General features: G+C 39.4%; 1 pseudogene; it reads right to left on the minus strand.

Annotated features, from left to right (window-relative positions):
* Window positions 1-17775, minus strand: part of LOC108719690 — a 40623-nt pseudogene extending 22848 nt beyond the window's left edge.
* Window positions 17776-21862: the final 4087 nt, after the last annotated feature.

Raw genomic sequence — 21862 nt, forward strand, 5'->3', positions numbered from 1 at the left:
TCCCGACAAGTAAGCCGGCGAGGGGGGGGCGGCATTGCAGGCGGCTCCTATGACAGAATCGGCGCTGTATAGTTCTAACTAATTTGAGATTTAACAATGTAACATGATTTAACAGTAACATGAAACATGAAATGAAGTTGCACTTCCAGTCCATACTCCAGCTCCAAAAATGGGCTTTCTTAGCTTAGATTTCTGTTTGCCAAAACTGATTTCTGTAGATATGCAAACTGCCAACTCAACCATTAGCTATTCCCTTAAAAGAAAAGGAAACATTTCCAAATTTGCATAAAATATTACTACTACTACTGAAAATAATATTAATACTTACTTTTCCTTACAGTAAATGCATACAAAATATTTGAAAAAGATCAAAAAGACTTTAGGTCTTCACATACCTTCTCCCACCATGGATACACCAACTGACATCCCCAGGAATTTGCTTTTGGTCCACACATGAGCATTCACGCACATTTTCTTCTCTTTGCATTCACAGTAAAAACAAGACACTGGTGGATGATGAGATACTTGTTCGGCTACAAACCGCAACTTGTAGGCTTCTCCACTTGAACTCAGAGGTGTGGCTGTTTCCTTAGAGGCACTTTGAGTTCGGAAACTTTTTACATTGTCCTTGGGAACATCCCAACCACAATGAAACACTTCACCAAGAACTGGATTATAGGGCTTCTTGGCAACAGCTCCTTTCCGACCTTCATGAAAGGCTGTTATAATATTCCACAAAGCAGATCATTCTTTCCTTGGGAGTCGCACTAGCTGCAATGGACAAAAACAGGTCTGGATGGGCCATGAAATTTGCATACATCTCCAGCAAGGATCTTTTCTCCAAAATAAATGTTGGAAGCACAACCTGTAGTTAGAGAAGACAAAGGGAATATTATTTTCCTTAATGATGATAATAATAATAATATCCGTTACAATATTACGCTATTTGCAAAGGTTCAGTACCAGACCATCATTATATCTAGTTTTATATTAGTTGCTGAAGGAGACATTATAATAATTCAGTGAATAAGCATATTATTTATTTATAGATTCTGAGTTTTGTCACAAGGCAAAGAATGTCGTGAAAACAAACTACAGAGAAAACTTTCTGCTAAAATCCTTGGCAAGTGACATTATTACTCTAGACAAGATTATATATATCACTAGCTCTCTTCACATTTGTTATTTGCCTACACAATTCTTGTTACAGACAACCACCATATACAACTTTCCTGCGGCTAAGGCTATGTCCTTTATCACAAAAGCAGTAAGTCAATATATATATATTTTTTTAAAGAATGATAGAAATATGTCCCTTCTGCAGTTTAGAGATTATTGTGTGGATTTTGTTATGATACCAAGGGGCCCATTTACTTAGCTCGAGTGAAGGAATAGAGGAAAAAAACTTCGAATTTCGAATGTTTTTTTTGGCTACTTCGACCTCGAATCGAACGATTCAAACTAAAAATCGTTCGACTATTCGACCATTCGATAGTCGAAGTAATGTCTCTTTAAGAAAAAACTTCGACCCCCTAGTTTGCCACCTAAAAGCTACCAAAGTCAATGTTAGCCTATGGGGAAGGTCCCCATAGGCTTTGGTAGCTTTTTTTGGTCGAACAGAAATCGTTCGATCGATGGATTAAAATCCTTCAAATTGAACGAATAGCGCTAAATCCTTCGACTTCGAAGTCGAAGGATTTAACTTCGACAGTCGAATACCGAGGGTTAATTAACCCTCGATATTCGACCTTAAGTAAATTTGCCCCCACATGTTTTGTCAGGATATTAACTTTTTAACTGTTTGTTCAATAAAAGTTTTTCATAACCACCAAAGTATTTAACAACTCATTTGCTTCTGTGTGCAACATATGTAATAAAAACCTTTTAATGGAAAAGTCATTATTTTGCAATTGCAAACAAAACACAATTAATTAGGCCTAGATTTGGAAATGTTCCTTTCCATGTTTGGTTTTCTGTATTTTCTATTCTGCTAATCACTTATTTCATTCCCTTAATAAGTAAAGGTTATTTCACTCAACTTTTTGTTTTGGAAAATACCATAAGATGGGATAACAAAAATGACCACAGCAAATAATAACATAAAGCTTTAATTTTAGAAGGGATTTTGGATTTAAGCTATATAATGCTTATAACCCTTTGCATTCCAGCAAAGTATAATAGAAGGTGCTGAACTGCCAGTGTGCCAGTGTTCTGGGTTACACTCTGCCATCTATGTCATGTAGCATGTTGGCTCCCTAGTACCTGTCCAGTACATAAGGGTTAATATATATCAAGAAACGTATCTATCAAGAAACGTTTACAGCCCACACCCATCCTTTAACCCAAAGTAAAGATGTGTGGGTCCTAGAAAAAGTCGATCCAAACCTGACCCTAACCTTGGAAGCATGGCTGAATTACTTTGGGTATTTGATTATGCCTGTAACCTGTTTGTTAGGTAAGTGGGACCCAGACCAGATGGGGCCTTAGTTGCAAAACTCTGCTTTGTAAATGGATATTACCATAATTTCTACTAAAAGTGGTCATACATAAGAGATCTGCCCTTTAGGAGTGGATGCCAAATGAGCAAATCTTTGCATGGTTGGCCACCTATATGGTGGTCCAATTTTTGCCAACTAAGTGATCAGATCATACAGGGGTCACAGGAGAGACCAGTCGGGTAAAGGCCACATCAATGAGCCAATGCCGTTTTTACTTGTTGGGATTTCCATTCTGCCCAATTGATCTGTCACTAATCAGCCAGGCAAGGCCAGACAGTGCTTCATAAAAAGTCAATGAGCTGGTGACTTGATCTTCAGGGATAGAATAGGCATCTTTCCTTCTTCTTTTGGCCAACTTAACAATAACTGATATTTGTAGGTTGGCGGTAAAAGTACAACACTTTAAGTGATCATACATTTATTTATCTACAAGACAGTACAGCGAAAGTCTTGGAAAACAGACTCATGCTATGCATTATCAGAAAACAATGTTACCATGCTGACCAGTTTATTTTCAATAGAAATATAATGGCAAAGAGATCACATTTTGTAAGTATGCACAGCCAATTACCAAACACATAGGTGATTACCATGGAAACTTCCCTTATAGTACACGACTAATTGTAAGCACATTACAATTTACAAGCAATGAGCCTGTGGTTATGCAGAGCTTGGAAACATAATAGAGTAAACAAATTGAGTAGAAATATCATGTAATAACACAACAAATCAAAAGAGGAGGAAATAATGCAATGTGGGCTCATTACTGCTACTCAGAAACACCACTGCCAAATTAGGAACATTCTTAGAAATTCTATTTAATTCAAGCCACAGATGTTTACTTTAATCCATGCTTTCCATATTGCTCTGAATGCATTCCAGTCTCCCGCTGTGCAGTCATTAGACCTCACTATTCAATTAGGTGTGCTTATTTCTAGCATGAGCTTCCCGCATGATTATTAGTGCTTTAAGTAGATTATGATCTTTTTCTTTAATTGCACATAAAATGAACAGTTATTTTCTAACCTGAGTTTGCAATCTACACACTTTAATTTTGGACTGCAAAACCGTGTATATTACAACTAGGGGTCTAAATAGCGCATTACAATTGAATTGTTTTTTGCCTACAGGTTGAATTATATGGTATACTAACGGGGAAGGAAGATGTATTTATCCCCCGAAAGCCTGCTGCATGTCTGAACCTCAAATTGGATAATTATGTACCTATGTTAAGGATATATTTTGTTTGAGTTAATAGCAATGGTGATTATATGACTGCTGTAATATAGAGGTCAACTGACAGGGGCCCCCAAATGATGAGCTAAAGAGCTAGGAGATAGTTGTAACTGATATGCTTTTTTGGATAAAATATGTTTTTAACTTTAGCTTTACTATTTACTGCACTATGCACTTTTAAAGTATGTAATTCTTATACAGGATAATTTAAGCGCAACATTACACTGTACCCTAATTGCCTTAATGGCTAGTACTTTGTAATATGAATTTATTTTATTGTAATTTATAACGCACTAGTCACTTTAATATGGTGATATGTCATTCCTTAATTGGTTGGTTATCATTGGCTAGTTATACCTGATGAAATGTGGGGTGTGGTTGCCTTATATATATATATATATATATATATATATATTATATAGTCAATTTGTAGCAACCGCACTCAAATCCGGAGACTTTCAGCTGAATTCGGGTGCAGGGTCCAAAGTGTTGTATGGGGGGAGGGGGGAGGGGGGGTTACAGTACATATAGACAAATACAAGACTCCTCTGCACTCAACCCATTATCAATATATTTAAGACAGAGACATTTTGTGCATACTGCTACTAAAAAATGCCTTACCCTTTAAACAAAACAGGGATTGTTTGTCCATATATTGCAATATATTTAAGCTGGCCAACTACGTCAAAGTCATCCCATATCTGGCCAGTCCTACGCTTAATTTTCATCTGATTCATTAAGAATTCAATTGCTTAATTATACATTTTACAAAGGGACTAAGTTTTACCTGCAACTTACTTGCTGCTTTCAAAGTAAAACTCCCAAACTTGGCTGCCCTTTTATTAGACACCAGTGGGATCACCTGACTATAGCTGGGAAGGGTGGGAGCTACAACATGGAGCTGGTCACTGCTCCTGTATAAACTATAACAAACAAGGGAAAGTTGTGCTCACCACTATTTTTTATAACCATTAGGCGGGGGTGCAATGAGGCTGTGACCACAAAATACATATAGTCAAATACAAGAGTCCTCTGCACTCAACCCATTATCAATATATTTAAGACAGACACATTTTGTGCATACTGCTACTAAAAATGCCTTACCCTTTAAACAAAACAGGGATTGTTTGTCCATATATTGCAATATATTTAAGATGGCCAACTACATCAAAGTCAGGGGCGTAACTACAGAGGAAGCAGACCCTGCAGCTGCAGGGGGCCCAGGAGGTATGGGGGCCCCATGAGGCTCAAATTCATGTACAATTTCAATACATTTTGGTAAAACAGGACAACCTCTGGATATGTTTGGGGCCCTAAAATTATTTTGCTGTGGGGCCCAGTAAAATCTAGTTACGCCACTGATCAAAGTCATCCCATATCTGGCCAGTCCTACGCTTAATTTTCATCTGATTCATTAAGAATTCAATTGCTTAATTATACATTTTACAAAGGGACTAAGTTTTACCTGCAGTACAGTACAGTTGCCCCTGCAAGGGAGAGCCAGTACACGGTAGCGGCAAGAATAACAGCAGCTGACTTGGCTTACATTCTATTTGGGTAGAGGTTAACTTTTCTTGCTGTATCCAGGTGTGCACAGGACAATCTGCTGCCACTACTTCCTTTTTTTCCTGCAAATGTAAAAATCATTCAAGAAAAGGCAAACTCAGAAGCAGCAGTGGGAGCGCTGGCTTCTTACAGAATCAACAGAAGCTGCCGCAGTCAATGCATCTGGCGTTTCAGTTCTGCTTAAGTGTCAGATCAGTACAGAAAAGCACCACTGTTTTTTTACTCTATTGACAAATCTATTTAGGGTATGCATGTTGGATCCAAGCTTTGCTTACTTTCTCACTCACTGTGTGCCAATCAACAGAAAAACAACATTACATAAGGGTAGAAAACATGATTCTAATATAAGGGTAAAGCTGAATGAAGGATTTTGTTAGGGAAATGCTATTAGAGTCATTAGTGATTTTTATTTGCATTTACAGCACTACTGCATCTTTATACATTAAGGTTTAACATGTTTTTAAGTGCCTTCCATGTAAAAAAAGATAAATAAACATATAATGCCCTAGTTGATCTGGCACAGGCTTAAAGGGGATGTAAACCCCAAAATAACAGTTTATTCTACTGAAATAAAATGCAGTCCTATGCAGCATCTAAATTCATTAATTACAATTATGTTCGGTGCTGCCCAGGTTGTCTAGGGTGGCTGACCAGCCTGGCCCAGCATTGGTGCAGAGAACAGTAAAAGAACAATAAGAAACAGACAGATACTGCTTTTAATAACAATTACAATTTACAAAGAACTTAAAAACCATGACAATATTTAATGAGGGCATACTGGAAAGTTGAAATTACAATTTCTTTCAGCACTAATGCAAAACACATCTGTTAACAGTGTTGCTCCAGAACAATTCTGCACCAAAATCCATATTTTCAAAAGAGCAATCAGATTTTTTTTTATTATATTCAATCTGACATGGGGTTAGACATGCTATTCATTTTCCAGGTGCCCTTGGTCACATGACTTGTACTCTGATAAACGTCAGTGACTCTTTACTACTGCACTGGCAGTTGGCGAGATATCACCATCTTTCCTTTCACCCCCATCAGCTCATAAGCAGAACAATGGGGCGTTAACCAGATAACAGTTCCTTGATACCAACATTGCTAAAAATGCTCTCAATCCCGATGCAGTGGTATGAGAATGTCACTTAATAGTAAAAATTAAAGTCCCACTGCGACTATTACATTAAGTAGGAGAAACAATAGCTTATGGTTCCATTGTGAAGTGCTGGCTCTTTTCTGAAACTTTCACTTTAATACTCTGCTGCCAATCACAGAGTGCCAGGTAACACCGATTTTATATCTGTGGGTTCCCATTGTAACCAATGAAAACATGTTGGTTGAGAGGAGACAAGATAACACAGTTATCCCATGTCACTTTTAGGGGGTCGAGAATTTAAGTCATTTATATAGGCATTTTTACCCAAAATCAATGACATGCTTCTACCAGATAATGCTAAAATAGAACTCAAATCCACCTGCCACATGCATTTGCTGCCCCTAATAAGATTCTATATAATCGTTAATTTTGTTACAATAGGCATAGTATAATGGAATTGCTCAGTTACAGACAAATACAACAGCTACATCAAATAAGGGCAAATCCTCTTTGTGTACCTTTGTAAGATCCATACCAAGCTTGAGCTGGGAGATAAAGTGAAGGATTACACTGAACTGATCATCCATGACACCTAAATCTTCTTCCTCATTATCTTCTGTATCCGTCAGCTCCTCTTCAGTCTCTGGAGGGCCAGTCTGGAATGAAAGAAGAATAACACACAGCTAGATTCAAGCATTTAATGTTAAATGTTTACATACACATTATTTTCAGCTCTGTCATTGTTTCAGTCCAGTATTTAATCTTTACACGGCACCGTGGAATGTCCCATTGCGCTGAAGGACTCCACAGGTTCATCTACATAATTTCCATTATTAACATCCCAAAACAGTTCTCAAAAACGGATCCCATAACAAAGGCACTAATCAAATTCATTGTGCATTACATTAAAATCCCTCAGGTGAAGAAAACACAGTTAAATGTTCATTTACGGATCAAAAATATCTTGTCCCAGGGGAATGAGTGTGCCAGGCAAGGACTGCACTGGAATGTCAATACAGTCCTCAACAGATTGATCTACCATATGGGTAGCCAAATCAGGCAAATATCAGCTCTGACCGGCCTAATCTTCTTAATAGCAGCAACGATCCAGGACTTTAAACTTTTCAAAGGGAGGTCACTATTTTGGAAAGTGTCTGCGGCACTCACATGCTCAGTAAGCTCTAAAGAACTGTTGAGAAGCAAAGCTATGGGGCCATTGCAAATTATCAAGTAGAAAAAGAGGAATGTAGTACATATAAGCTGATGCTACAAGGCTGATTATTAAATTCTGATGCTAGTTGCGCTGGTTTCTGTGCTGCCATGTAGTAATTATCGAAAAATCTGGCGCACGAGGTAACGTTCAGTAAAATCCGCATTTTAGTGAATTTACAGAGTAACGTCCATTCGGCAGAGAGAATTGTCGCCTGGCGATGGAGTGCGAATGAGCGCTATCGCCTATCTCTTTCGCTAGCCAATTGGCGCGTGTGCCCGTTAGTAAATCAGTGTTGTCCCTGCGCATTGGCACCAGCGTTTGTCATGGACTTATTGCTCCCCCATAACTAAAGCTGTAAGCCAATAAACCAATAACCATGATGATCTGTCAGAGTAAAGTGCATGAAGACACATCACAACTACGTATTAGTAAACAAAGCAATGGCTGCAAATATATGCTGGGATAGACTCTAAATAGTTTTATAACTCTAACATCACAGGTGAACAAATATAATTACATGTTCCACTTTTGCTTGCTCTCAGCCCTACAAATTTGTCAATATTCAATATTTATCATGCTCCACTTCTGCTCAATGCTGCTCCCACCCCTATATAGGGCATTTTTCCTCCATTCACTTCCATACATGGTAGATTACTTCACCTTTCATCCAGTTACATAGTTACATAGTTACATAGTTAAATTGGGTTGAAAAATAGCTCTTCATTTAAAGGGGATGTAAAGCATCTATATACTGTATTCTTAGCACTAAATTAAACAACTTTGCAATATATGTATGTTAAAAAGATCACAGTCATGATGTGGCTGGCTGTCGGCTCTTAAGTGATTAATGGGCTGCCTCTCCTGATGCTAAAATGCCGAAAACTATGGAAAGGGGTCATTGGTGGCCTATCCCTCACATATATAAATACTTGTTGAGGAACTGCTGCCCCTTAGAGCACTAGGGAGTAGGACGACAGGCAACCGCTAAACTTTGAGGGGGATCCCAATCAAGGGAGAGGAGAGCAAGCTGCAGAAACTATCGCCTGTATTTTAAGGCAGGTACAAACTTTTTAACAGACATATATTACAAAGTTATTTTATTTAGTGCTAAGAATCTGTACATGAACGACTTTACATCCCTTTTAAATTCATTTCAGTGTTGTTTTGCTGTTACAAAATTCAGTAAAATATGAATATTGTAGCATGCAAAGATGTACCAAAACATCATTTCATGGCAGGACATTGGAAGTGAAATAGTTTAGTAATCCAGAAAACACTCAGCAGTGTAGCGCTAATCAGGCTAATGGAAACAAACATATAACTGGTTTTACACCAATGTTCATTTATTTAAATATTGGCCATTACAGCAATATAGCTGGAACACTAGACAGCGCAAAAGAAGTAACACTCCTAAAGGTTTTTTTCAAGTAAGATGGCTAAAAAATAACTAGTCATTTGGACATAACTGACTAAATGAATTCTACACACAGGACCCCACCATAGATGCCATAACGATGTTACTATAGAAATCCAATATACTGCAGCACACTATAATTTGTGTAAATATAAAGGTGTACTTTATTTGGCTCAAATACGAGCAGACATGTGGCAACGTTTCGGGCCTCGCAGGACCCTTTCTCAAGCCTTGAGAAAGGGTCCTGCGAGGCCCGAAACGTTGCCACATGTCTGCTCGTATTTGAGCCAAATAAAGTACACCTTTATATTTACACAAATTATAGTGTGCTGCAGTATATTGGATTTCTACAATTGAAGTTTGGATCCGTGGCAGGCGTGATCGAATACTGCTAGAAGCACCTGATCCGAAAGGAAAATTGTCTGAGGTGAGCACTCCAATTTTGTGTGGAATAACGATGTTACTATGTCCTGAGAAATCCTAAGATTTCCCAAATTGCGGGATCTTCTGTGAGAAATACAGGAAGAATAGGACAAATCAGTGACAAATATCTGACTTGGTATTAAATGATAACATGTGTCTACTTTTATTGCAGATATACTTCTTTGTATAGTATGAATATCACATGCTACAAGCCAAAACTATTAGAGTTTGCTAAAGTCAATCGACCCTTAATACATCTATAATGGAATCTATTAGATAAAGTCAAGTGTTCATTGATTGTTTGGTGCCATGCAATAATAGGCAGTTTATAGTTTATATAAGACACATTGAAGAAGAAAAGCATATTACAACATGGGTTCCATTCACTGTAATGCAATGAAATATCAGTGTTTTGCAAAAGAGATATTTGTCAATTTGTCAATGTACAGAAATTAGATTTGTCAGTCTGATTTAATCCAGGAGAGAACATCTGGCACAATAATCCAAGCTAAATTTGAATCTAATCTTGTCCTAATAATTTAAAAAACAAGTTGTAATGGTAGTTATTGTATGAATAAAACATATTTACACATGTTTTGCATGAGGTATTGAGCTATTCTATCCTCTTTGTGTATAAACAGCACAAAACATCGAAGCAATAATTTACATACTGGTGTATGTGACACAAAAAAAAACATTACACTATACTGTAAACCGGTGCATGGTTTCTTGTTTTGAAACAGGCATCAGATTGTTTCATGATTGAACAAGAAAAGACACTTGTTCCTTAGGACAGCACTAGCAAGAATACACAAAAAATTGCAAATCGTTTTCATTGAAGTTGAACATGCTACATGAAATGGATAACAAATTTAAAGGGTAATTGCAAGGGCTGATTTCTTATCTGACGAGGTTCAGGTTATACAATGTAAAACAGGCAAGTGAATTCTTTAACATTCATTCGCATGTTTTCTTGCATTGGTTGCTTTTTTTCTCACGACTGCGTTTTTTTCAAAAAATATAAAGCTGGCCAGTTTTGGGTAAGAAATTAGCCTATAATGTCACAAACTATACAAAGCATATGCCATTGTATTATCCACTTCAAAAATCAGAAAGAAAGGTTTAAATCTTTAATTTTGCATTGATTTAATTAAAATGTTTACAAATATCTCATTCATCACCCATCCACTTGGATCCATTGGTGTTTTTTCCAGGATGTTCAGGAGTACTTATGGCACCCCCAATTTGCACTGCAGGATGCCAGTCAATCCCTATCTTGCAGCAAAAGCTCAGGGACCTGACAAGGGGCCATGGTGTATAATGCCCTTTTTGAGGGCAAAGCTAAAAAAAACCATTTGGCATGGGCAACCACCATGTAACCAAGAAACGTTACCCTGTGCTGGAATACAGGTTCAAAACATAAAGGTCAGGTCAGGAGTATGGGGAAAATCAAAATAGTAAACAGAATGGGCAAATTTTCTTCCAGTTCATTAAATTAGTAAGGAATAAATTTGCATTAATCTTTAATCAAATTATCATATTATAAGTAAGATGAAAGTGACTGCTTAGATAATTTAAAAAAATGTGCATTTAGATTAAATTAGAACACTAATATTAAATATGTTTTTGCTGCTTTTGATACTCATCAAATGTATAAAAATAGACAAACTGTATAGACAACATGATCTTCTGTAAATATGAAATAACAAAAGAGAATTAGGAGATCACAAGAGACACAATATGAAATAGTACACCTTTCATGTGTTTCATGTTCAAAGCCCTAATCTTGGAAGAAGGGGCAATACCAAACCTGCATAAACATGCTAACGACAAAATGTTAACCAAAAGTGGGATTCTATGTGTTATTTCCAATAAGAGCACCTACCCAATACTGATTTCCACAAAAGAAACAAAGCACTACAGTGTGCCAGAAACATGCTAAATGAATGTGGTAGAGGCTAAAATGGTTAAGATTTATAATGAGAGTTTGCAAAACAGCTGCAAGACATATCCCACTGGAATGTCTACTAGGATCCAGCCGGATGTGTAGAGCAATAGCAGATCTACTCAAAGCTAAAATGGTAAACTTTAGGCACTGGTTCTGGCTGGGGGATCCTGATAATGAAAGGAGGTTTAAAAAAAAAGTTCCCTAGAGCTTGAGAACTTGTACAACTTAAGACCTGAAATAAAGATCATTCAGGAGACAAATTCTGCATGAGGAGGTACAGTATATTGCATGCATAATTTTAAACTGATGATTTGCTCTACCACACAGAAAAAAACTCAAATGTGCCCATTCATACAAATATTATATTCATATTATAAAATAAAAACCTGACTTTCTTGTTTTTCCAACACTGCTTCCACATTATAAAATGATTTAAGGATACAATGATTTAGAGATGTGAGTGGAAAGTTCCGTAGTACTCTTTGTCTTCCTGTTTTTACTTTCCTCCACAGTTTTAGTCTCAGGTTGAGTACAAGGCATGTAGGGCTGATAATGTGTATTCATCCAAAATGAAGGTGGTTTTATTGGCACTGTACACAGTGTACAAGTTTTCAGCATTTTAGCTCCAGAACATCTATCATTAGTAGAAGGGACCTAATTAATACGCTTAAATGAGAAAACTTTAATAAAGGGGCTGTTTTCTTAGTAACTATTAAGTAGTTGCACTCGATTTCTGTGTATATTTTGTGGCTCAGTCTAACGTTTATGGCAAGTTTAATCAGCCTATCATTAATATAATATCACATATCCAGAGTACTGCATCTGCACTGCAATCTCACTCAAAAAAATTGAAAGTTCATTTTATTATGTTCTTCATTGAGATATAACATATGGCAAAAAGCAAACAGAAATATATAAAAATATAAGCCAAACACCAGGGTAATAATAGGTACACGCACATTATTAAATTCAAGTTTCTCTTGGAACCAAAAACCCAGAAGATCGCTTAATGCATTATGTGTCATGCCTGATTAAATCTTTTTTTTTTATATAATTAGAAATAGACTTTAAAGCCTCTAGCTTGAAATAATGTACATAACTGCATTAATCTAAAAGGCACTGTCCAATCCAATTTTTTTCAGTTCTGATAAAAATATGCCATCTGGGGTTATCAGCTAAATATAACCATGTAATGATTAAATGTACATTTACACTAGTATAGAATGTGTATAAAGTGGCGTTAGCATTGTCATAGTCATATCACAGCAATAGATATTCTTCATTACAATTGTCCATTGCAATGAAAGGCCATAGTGCCCCTATGATTTGCTGTCATGATTTTCTTTGTTCAGTCCGCATTGCTACTATTTAGCAGCTGTGTGCCTGGTCTGCTGGGAACCTCAAAGCCCTGAATTGATGTACTGTTACAATCCTTTAAACCCTCCATGATTGGTTCCAACATTACCCACAAATACACACAGATGCTGTTCCATTTGTTACCTGTGTTGATCGATAGTAGGTTCATCTGTATCCTGTAATAAGACCATTTGTGGTTTGCAGTATTAAAGGATATACTGGCATTTACTTTTTCTTTCTCAAGGATTTCATTGCTTCCTGAATTCCTCACCATTGATTTCTTGAAGGGATTTTGTCATTATTTTTATGGTGCAGTTTTTATTTCTAAATTACACTGTTTACACTGCAAATAATTCACTCTACAATATAGAATTTAATTCCTGAACCAGCAAGTGTATTTTTTTTAAGTTGTAATATTGATGTGTAGGCCGCCATCTCAGGCCATTTTGTCTGGTCATGTGCTTCCAGAAAGAGCCAGCACTTTAGAACAGAACTACTGACAGGCTGTTGTTTCTCCTACTCAATGTAACTGAATGTGTCTCAGTGGGACCTGGATTTTACTATTGAGTGATGTTCTTAGCTCTACAATGCAGCTGTTATCTGGTTACCTGGAAAGGAGGGGGTGATATCACTCCAACTTGCAGTACAGCAGTAAAGAGTGATTGAAGTTTATCAAAGCACAAGTCACATGACTGGAGGCACCTCGGAAACTGACAATATGTCTAGCCTCATGTCAGATTTCAAAATTAAATATAAAAAAAATCTGTTTGCTCTTTTGAGAAACGGATTTCGGTGCAGAAGTCTGCTGGATCAGCACTATTAACTGATGCATTTTAAAGAAAACGTTTTTTCCCATGACAATATCCCTAAAGGATGCTGCACTGCAAGTTGGAGTGATATCACCTCTTCCCCCAGCAGTTTAGCAGCAGAACAATGGGAAGATAACCAGATAACAGCACCCTGGTAAGAACAGCACTCAATAGTAAAAGTCCACTGTGACTCCTTCAGTTACATTGAGTAGGAGAAATAATAGCCTGTCGGAAAGCAGTTCCATAGTGCAACACAAGCTCCTTCATGAAAGCACAAGACCAGGCAAAATGACCTGAGATGGCTGCCTACACATGAATATAACAACTAAAAAAAATATACTTGTTGGGTTAGGAATTACATTTTACGTGGTAGAGTGAATTATATGCAGTGTAAACAGTGTAATATAGAAATAAATACTACACCATAAAATCATGACAGAATCCCTTTATACATATGATATAGCTAATGATTAACCTACTACTGTACATGGAAAAGGAAGGATGAGCTACTCTAAAGACTTTCTTGCACACTTTCATATTTATTATATTGACTGATGTCACATTGGGCCGTATGTCAATGATAGGCACTAGATACTTGCTTTATAAAGCACATCTAAATATCTAAATATACAAATGTAGTGTAGTGTATTCAGCTAAACTCTATAGGAGTAAAAATAAAGGAGGTCTACTAAAAGTAAATGAAAAGAAACAGACACAACATTTTAATAGAGCACATATATAGTTCACCTGATGGACCATGACTCACATTCACATTCCTATCAGTCAGTTTCCTAACAATTGAGTATGAATTGCTACTTCTGATATGTATTCATACAGGATGCAATGAATGGAAAGCTATCACCATTCCACATTATGAATAGGGTAGTGTTGACTGTATTGTGTCTATAAAAAAACAACAACTTTTAACTAAGCCCATTATCATTCCAAATATATACATTTTTAGGGATGCATCCACTGTTTTGCATTCGGCGGAACCCCAGAATGTTTCTGGAAAGATTCAGCCGAATATCGAACTAAATCCGAATCCTAATTTGCAGTGTGAAGGGGAAGACATTTTTTTATATCCTTGTTTTGTGACAAAAAGTCACACAATTTCCCTCCCATGCCTAATTTGCATATGCAAATTAGGATTCAGTTCGGCCCAGGCAAAAGCATTTGACCGAATCCGAATTCTGCTGAAAAATTACGAATCCTGAACCGAATCCTGGATTTGGCGCATTCCTATAAATTTTCTCAATCCAAAATATATACAGTGGCCACAGCAAATTAGCTCCTCATGGTAGTTCCAGTAATTACAACATTAAATTGATCCCAAATAATTTACATACCATATGGAATCTTTTCCTAAATCAGGCCCGGCCCTGCTTGAAATTGCACTTTGATCACTGCACTTGTGGATGTATATGTGCCCTATTATTTTGAGTCACACAAAGCAAGATTTTATATTCTTCCCAATGTTTCAAGTGAATTATAGACCTTTTTTTGCTAATACTGCTCTTTTTCGCTATTCTTTGGTGCACCAGACTGATGATACAGGAACTGCCACATAAATCAAGAAATAATACAAAAGGTGACACATAGAGGCCATTTACTTTAATTTAAAAGGCTTATACTTGAACAAAATAACATTTTTGCTCAATGCGTAATGGATTTCCACTGTTTTTTTAACAGTGTATGAACAGGAAGCTGCTCCTATACTTTAATTGAAACGCTACTAGAAACCACTGGACTTAGCCTGAACTGCCATCATGATACCTCTGCAATAAAATGTCAGGATAAAAAGAGAACGTGGCTTTTTCTGTAGAGGCATTTACTGATAGAAAAATGTATGAAAATAAGCTTCCGCTAGTAGCAGTTTTACTTTTGCCACAGGAGATTTCATAGCTATCAGATAAGAGAAAATTCAGCCAACAGGAACGGGTAAAATGGAACGTTAGTTAGATAAGGACACAATAAGTTGCGTGCCTATTCATTTTCAGGTTTACTTAGAACTGTGACAGAATTCTCATCTCTGTGTGAAATAGTAAAGTGAACACTTTTCTCTGAACTCTGAAATAACACAGAATTAATGAAACTGTAGCGTAAATCATAAAATGTGTTATCAAGTTGCCAAACCTAGCTGTACTGCAAGATTCTCTCTCTTTCGGCAAGTCACTAGTTTTAAGGGGTCTGCAGTGAGATTCGTCAACTTTAATACTTCATTTATACCAATTGCAAGATCTTTCAGCTTGCCAAAGTGTTAATATTAAAATTACAAACACATTCTATTATTAATAATAATAAACAAACCGTTACCCCTTGAGTGCTTTGTTCATCATATATATATATATATATATATATCTATATATATATATATATATATATATATATATAAATAAAGTCTTACGCCGACATTGGCACATTCTAAGTAAAGCATATCCCCAAACAGGAGAATTTGTGGCTCCTCCGGTTATGCCATACAGAAGGGGTAAAACTATCGGCGGTATGGTTACTTCGTCTGAGGTTAAAACGCAATATAAGCGGAGGGATACCTTCCTAGGAATGAGAAAACTAGGGATATATCCCTGTTTGGGATGTGTGCAATGTTCACATGTCATTAAAGGAGAAGCTTTTATACACCCCAGTACGGGTGAAAAGATATCATTGAGAGGACATTTTACTTGTGTGTCCAAATATGTGATATATGCGTTGACCTGTCCATGTGGTTTCATATATATTGGGGAAACCACACAGATGGTCAAGTCACGCATATCTCAACACAAATCCTCTATCAATTTGGGAAACATGAGACTGCCTGTCTCCAAACATTTTCTAGAGGCTGGCCATGAAGCAGACCAATTGAAATATATGGTTCTGGAGGGAATTCCACCCTTAAATTTGGAGGCAATAGGGAATTAAAATTAAAGCAAAGGGAGGTGTGGTGGATTCACAGGTTGAAGACACTGGCACCATCCGGGTTAAATAGGGACTATAATCTGTACTTATTTCTGTGATACAATGTAACAGCATGACATAAAGTAGGTGTGCTAGAGTTGATTTTTGAATTCCCAAAGGTGAATTGCTTATGACTTTACTTAACAACAGGGATGGCAGAGAATGGGTTAAAAATGCTGACAGCTAATGAGCCTGATGTCATTTGCTGTTGAGATGTTTAAATGTTTGGCATGTGTTACAGATATTATCCTGTTATGCTTGAGAAAGGGCACGCTGCAGGCCCGAAACTTCGCAGGCGGAGATGTAAGAACATACGCATGCGTTCCGTTCGGCGCAGGCGCGGGCGCGGTAATGCGCGCCGGCGCGTGACGCGGACGCCGGCGACGGTCGCAGGAACGTAGGCGGAAACGCCTGTGACGGACGCGCTGGCGTCAGTTCCGCGACGTCAGCGTGAGGACGCTAGTTTGGCGCCAAAAGATATGCATTTAAACCAGATCCAGACTGACATGCATTGCCTGGTTATTAGGTTTATTACTGAAACCCTAGCATCTCTTACTTCTTGAATTGCCTGTTGTGACCCTGCCTGAACCTGGACTACGATTTCTGCTGCCTGCCTCGACTCTTCTGCTTGTCTTATCGTTACGAACCTCGCTGCCTGCCCTGACCTCGGACTTCCTGACTACGGCCTTGTCTCATCCTCTGTACCGCGTTTTGATAGTCTCATTGGCTACTCTCCACAACCCTGCTCCCTGTTCCATTCCAGGTGGGTAGTGGTTGTGTGAGGCGCTTGTGAGTTCAAGATCTTCAGCTCCAGCTCCTTCTCCGCCTGGATCACACCGGTAAGCCTGACAGTATAACCAGGCCGAAAAATGGATCCAGCTGAAGGGGCCTCTCCGTTTGCTGTCCTAACCCAGCAGCTGTCCTCTCTGACGCAAGCGGTCCGGGAGCTGCAAAGCGGATATGCTCAGCTACAGGAGCATATCAGATCTCATCCGCCAGCGGCTCTCCCTTCCACTTCTGCTGCCACTCCTCCTGCGCCAACAGAGGTTCAAGTTATCACGTCGGAGATCTCTGAACCCAAGGTGGCTTTTTCTGAGAAGTTTGCCGGAGACCGGAAGCTGTTTCGGAATTTCAGGAGCAACTGCAAGCTGCTGTTCTCCTTAAAGCCCCACACTTATCCTACTGAGCAAACCCGGGTCGGGGTTATTATCTCTTTTCTCACGGGAGAACCACAGACCTGGGCCTTTCGTCTCATGGACCGCCACAGTCCAGTCTTGGCTTCGGTGGATTCCTTTTTTGACGCGATGGCGGTCATTTTCGATGATCCCCACAGAGTCGCTACTGCTGAGGCTGCCTTACGTGCCCTGAAGCAAGGGGTCCGTCCTGCTGAGGATTATACGTTGGAGTTCCGGCAGTGGGCAGATGACACAGAATGGAACCCTGCCGCACTAAAAAACCAATACCGCTTCGGACTTTCTTCTGAGTTGAAGAACGAATTGGCCCGTACTGGCATTCCGGACAGTTTGGAAGACCTCATCCTCCTCGCTATCCAACTTGATCAGAGGCTCCGAGAGCGTAGAGAGGAAGAAAAGGCGGAGAAAGCGGGTCTTTCATCTCAGACCTGGATGTTACCATCTGCTCCTCCTCCGGTTCGGATGCCGTCCACCTTTTCTCCAGCCATGCCTCCGCCTGTCTTCAGTACAGCCCCAGAGCCTATGCAGACCGGTGCTATTAAGTCTGCTTTATCTCCGGAGGAACGCATCAGACGCCGCAGACTGAATCTCTGTCTTTACTGTGGTCAAGCAGGCCATCTGCTTCGGGGTTGCCCGGTCCGCCCAGCGGGTAAGAAGTTGCTCGAAAAAGACTTTACCCCCTGCCATGTTCCTGTGCCTCTCCTGACAGTCTCTTTGTCTTTACAGTGGGGAGACCAACGGGTAGAACTCCAAGCAATCCTTGACTCTGGGGCCAGCGGATGCTTTCTGGACAATAGAGTAGCACTACGGTTCCAGATTCCGCTCCAAGCCAAGAAGAATCCTGTAGCTCTCCGGGTGGCTGACGGGTCTCTGATTACCTCAGGCCCTGTGGTGCAAGAGACCGTCTCTCTTTTTGTTTTGTTGAATAAAGGGCACGCTGAAATGATGAACTTTGATGTGGTGTCTTCTCCTTTGTTCCCGTTATTCTGGGATTACCTTGGTTACAGAAGCACAACCCATCCATCAATTGGGCTACCGGTGAAGTAAAATTTCTTTCAAATTTCTGCTCTTCTCGTTGTATTTCTTCTTCAAAAAAGGTCTGTTTTTTATCCCCTACTTCGGAAATTCATGAACTTCTTCCTCAGGCTTATTGGGAGTTTTTGGACGTTTTCAATAAGAAAGGGGCTGACAAGTTACCCCCTCATCGCATTTATGATTGCCCTATTAATCTTCTTCCCGGGGCCCAGATTCCGTTTGGTCGAGTTTACCCTTTATCCGCGTCAGAACTTGTGGAACTTCGTTCTTATTTAGATGAAAATTTGGCTAAAGGGTTTATTAGACAGTCTTCTTCTCCAGCAGGAGCTGGGATTTTCTTTGTCGAGAAGAAAGACCATTCATTAAGGCCGTGTATAGACTACCGGGATTTGAACAAGATCACAGTTAAGAATCATTACCCACTTCCTCTCATTCCTGAATTATTTCAACGATTGGCGGAGGCTAAGATCTTTTCTAAATTGGATCTTCGGGGCGCTTACAATTTGGTCCGAATAAGAGAAGGCGATGAGTGGAAGACAGCCTTTCGTACTCGTTACGGGCATTTTGAATACCTGGTCATGCCCTTTGGTCTCTGCAACGCTCCTGCAACTTTTCAACATTTTGTTAATGACGTCTTCAGGGACTTCCTCGATATATTTGTCATCATTTATTTAGATGATATTCTTGTTTTTTCTAATTCTTTGGAAGAACACAGAGTTCATGTGAAGAAGGTTCTGGCCCGTCTACGCACTCATCAGTTATATGCTAAAGTTGAGAAATGTGTGTTCGAACAATCATCTGTAGATTTTTTGGGGTTCTGTATTTCTCCTCAGGGTATTCAGATGGACTCAAGGAAGATTTCTGCAATTCTTAATTGGCCGATTCCATCTTCTAAAAAGGCCGTTCAACGTTTTATCGGCTTTGCAAGTTTTTATAGAAAATTTATAAAAAAATTTTTCTCAAGTCATTCTTCCAATCACTGAACTGACGCGCAATAATCAAAAGTTTGTTTGGTCTACTCAGGCTCAGGAGGCTTTTGAGAAATTGAAAACACTCTTCACTTCAGGTCCAATTCTTCACCATCCTGACGTTTCCCTTCCTTTCATTTTGGAGGTAGATGCTTCGGAACTTGCGGTGGGTGCTGTGTTGTCTCAGAGAACTGGGTTTCAAGAGGATCTTCATCCTGTTGCCTTCTTTTCTCGTAAACTAGCCAAGAGTGAGTGTAATTACGATGTGGCCGACCGTGAATTACTCGCTATCAAGCTGGCACTTGAAGAATGGAGGTACCTTCTCGAAGGGTCTAAACATCCGATTCTCATTTTTACTGATCACAGGAATCTGGAATATTTACGTTCAGCTAAACGACTTAGACCCAGACAAGCAAGATGGGCGTTATTTTTTATGAGATTCAATTTTCATCTTACTTACCGACCTGGATCAAAAAACGTTAAAGCAGATGCTTTATCTCGAATGTTTTCTTCTGAAAACGAGGTTTCCTTGGCCCCTGAGACAATTCTAAATTCTAATAACTTTCTTCTGCTTCAACCAACCCTGGTGGATAGAATTAAGGACGCTTCTTTAAACATTTCTGAACCATCGTTACTGCCTAAGGAAGGTCTTCTTTTCCATCAAGGCAAAATTTTTGTCCCAGAATCAATGCGTCTGGAGGTTCTTAAAAATAGTCATGATTCTAAATTGGCAGGTCATCCAGGTATAAAGAAAACTATTGTCTTGGCTAAGAGAGTATTCTGGTGGCCTGGGATGGCTAAGGACTGTTTTAAATTTGTTGCTTCATGTGAAATTTGTTCCAGATCTAAGGACTCTCACTCTAGGCCTATTGGTCTTCTTCAACCTCTGCCAGTGCCTTCCCGTCCATGGGGATCAGTTTCTATGGACTTTATTTCCGATTTACCATTGTCCTGTGATTGTTCCACCATTGTTGTTTTTGTTGATCGTTTAACCAAGATGGCACATTTTAAATCTCTACCAAAACTTCCCTCCGCCTCCGAGACTGCCGATACCTTCATTAAAGAAGTGGTAAGACTCCATGGCCTTCCAGATGAAGTAGTGTCGGATCGGGGACCACAATTTACTTCACAGTTCTGGAAATCATTATGCAAAGCACTCAAGATTTCGGTGTCTCTTTCCTCTGCGTTTCATCCTCAGTCCAATGGCCAGACCGAGCGAACTAATCAAACTCTCGAGCAATACCTGAGATGTTATTCTTCTTACCTCCAAGACGATTGGGTCAATCTTCTTCCTTTGGCGGAGTTTGCCTATAATAATTCCCATCACTCATCAATTAATCAGTCCCCTTTTTTCGCAAATTATGGTCTTCATCCAGTAACTTTTCCCTCTGCCATTGTTTCTGATATTTTAGTTCCTGCTGTCAAGGACAGATTAACTTTTCTATCGAATAATTTTCAAAGGCTCCAAGAAAACATGAGGAAGGCGCAACAAAATTTCAAGACTTACGCTGATCGGAGGCGGAGAGGCGACCCAGAGTTCAAGGTGGGTGACCGTGGGTGGTTATCAACTGTTAACCTTAAGCTGTTTTGTCCCAGTAGGAAGTTGGGTCAACGTTTCCTGGGCCCTTTTTCTATCATCCGCCAAGTCAATCCTGTGGCCTTCCAGCTTAAACTTCCAGCGTCCTGGAAAATACATCCTGTATTTCATGCTGCTCTTTTAAAACCGGTCTCGATGTTTCCGATTTCCTGGGCGTTCGGCTCCCCCACCGCTTCCTGTGGTGGTTGACGGTCAAGAGGAATTTGAAGTGGAAGAGATCCTGGATTCCAGATTAAGAGGCAAACGGCTCCAGTACCTGGTGAGGTGGAAGGGTTATGGTCCGGAAGAAAATTCTTGGGAACCGGCATCCAACATCCACGCTCCTGAGTTGTTGGACAGATTTCATGGAACCTATCCTGGTAAGCCTGCTGGTTGTCGCGTCCTGAGGCCGCTCCTTGATGGGGGGCAATGTAAGAACATACGCATGCGTTCCGTTCGGCGCAGGCGCGGGCGCGGTAATGCGCGCCGGCGCGTGACACGGACGCCGGCGACGGTCGCGGACGCGGTGGCGACGGTCGCGGGCGCAGGAACGTAGGCGGAAACGCCTGT

This window comes from Xenopus laevis, chromosome 6S (assembly GCF_017654675.1).
Source record: "Xenopus laevis strain J_2021 chromosome 6S, Xenopus_laevis_v10.1, whole genome shotgun sequence".
NCBI classification, from domain to species: domain Eukaryota; kingdom Metazoa; phylum Chordata; class Amphibia; order Anura; family Pipidae; genus Xenopus; species Xenopus laevis.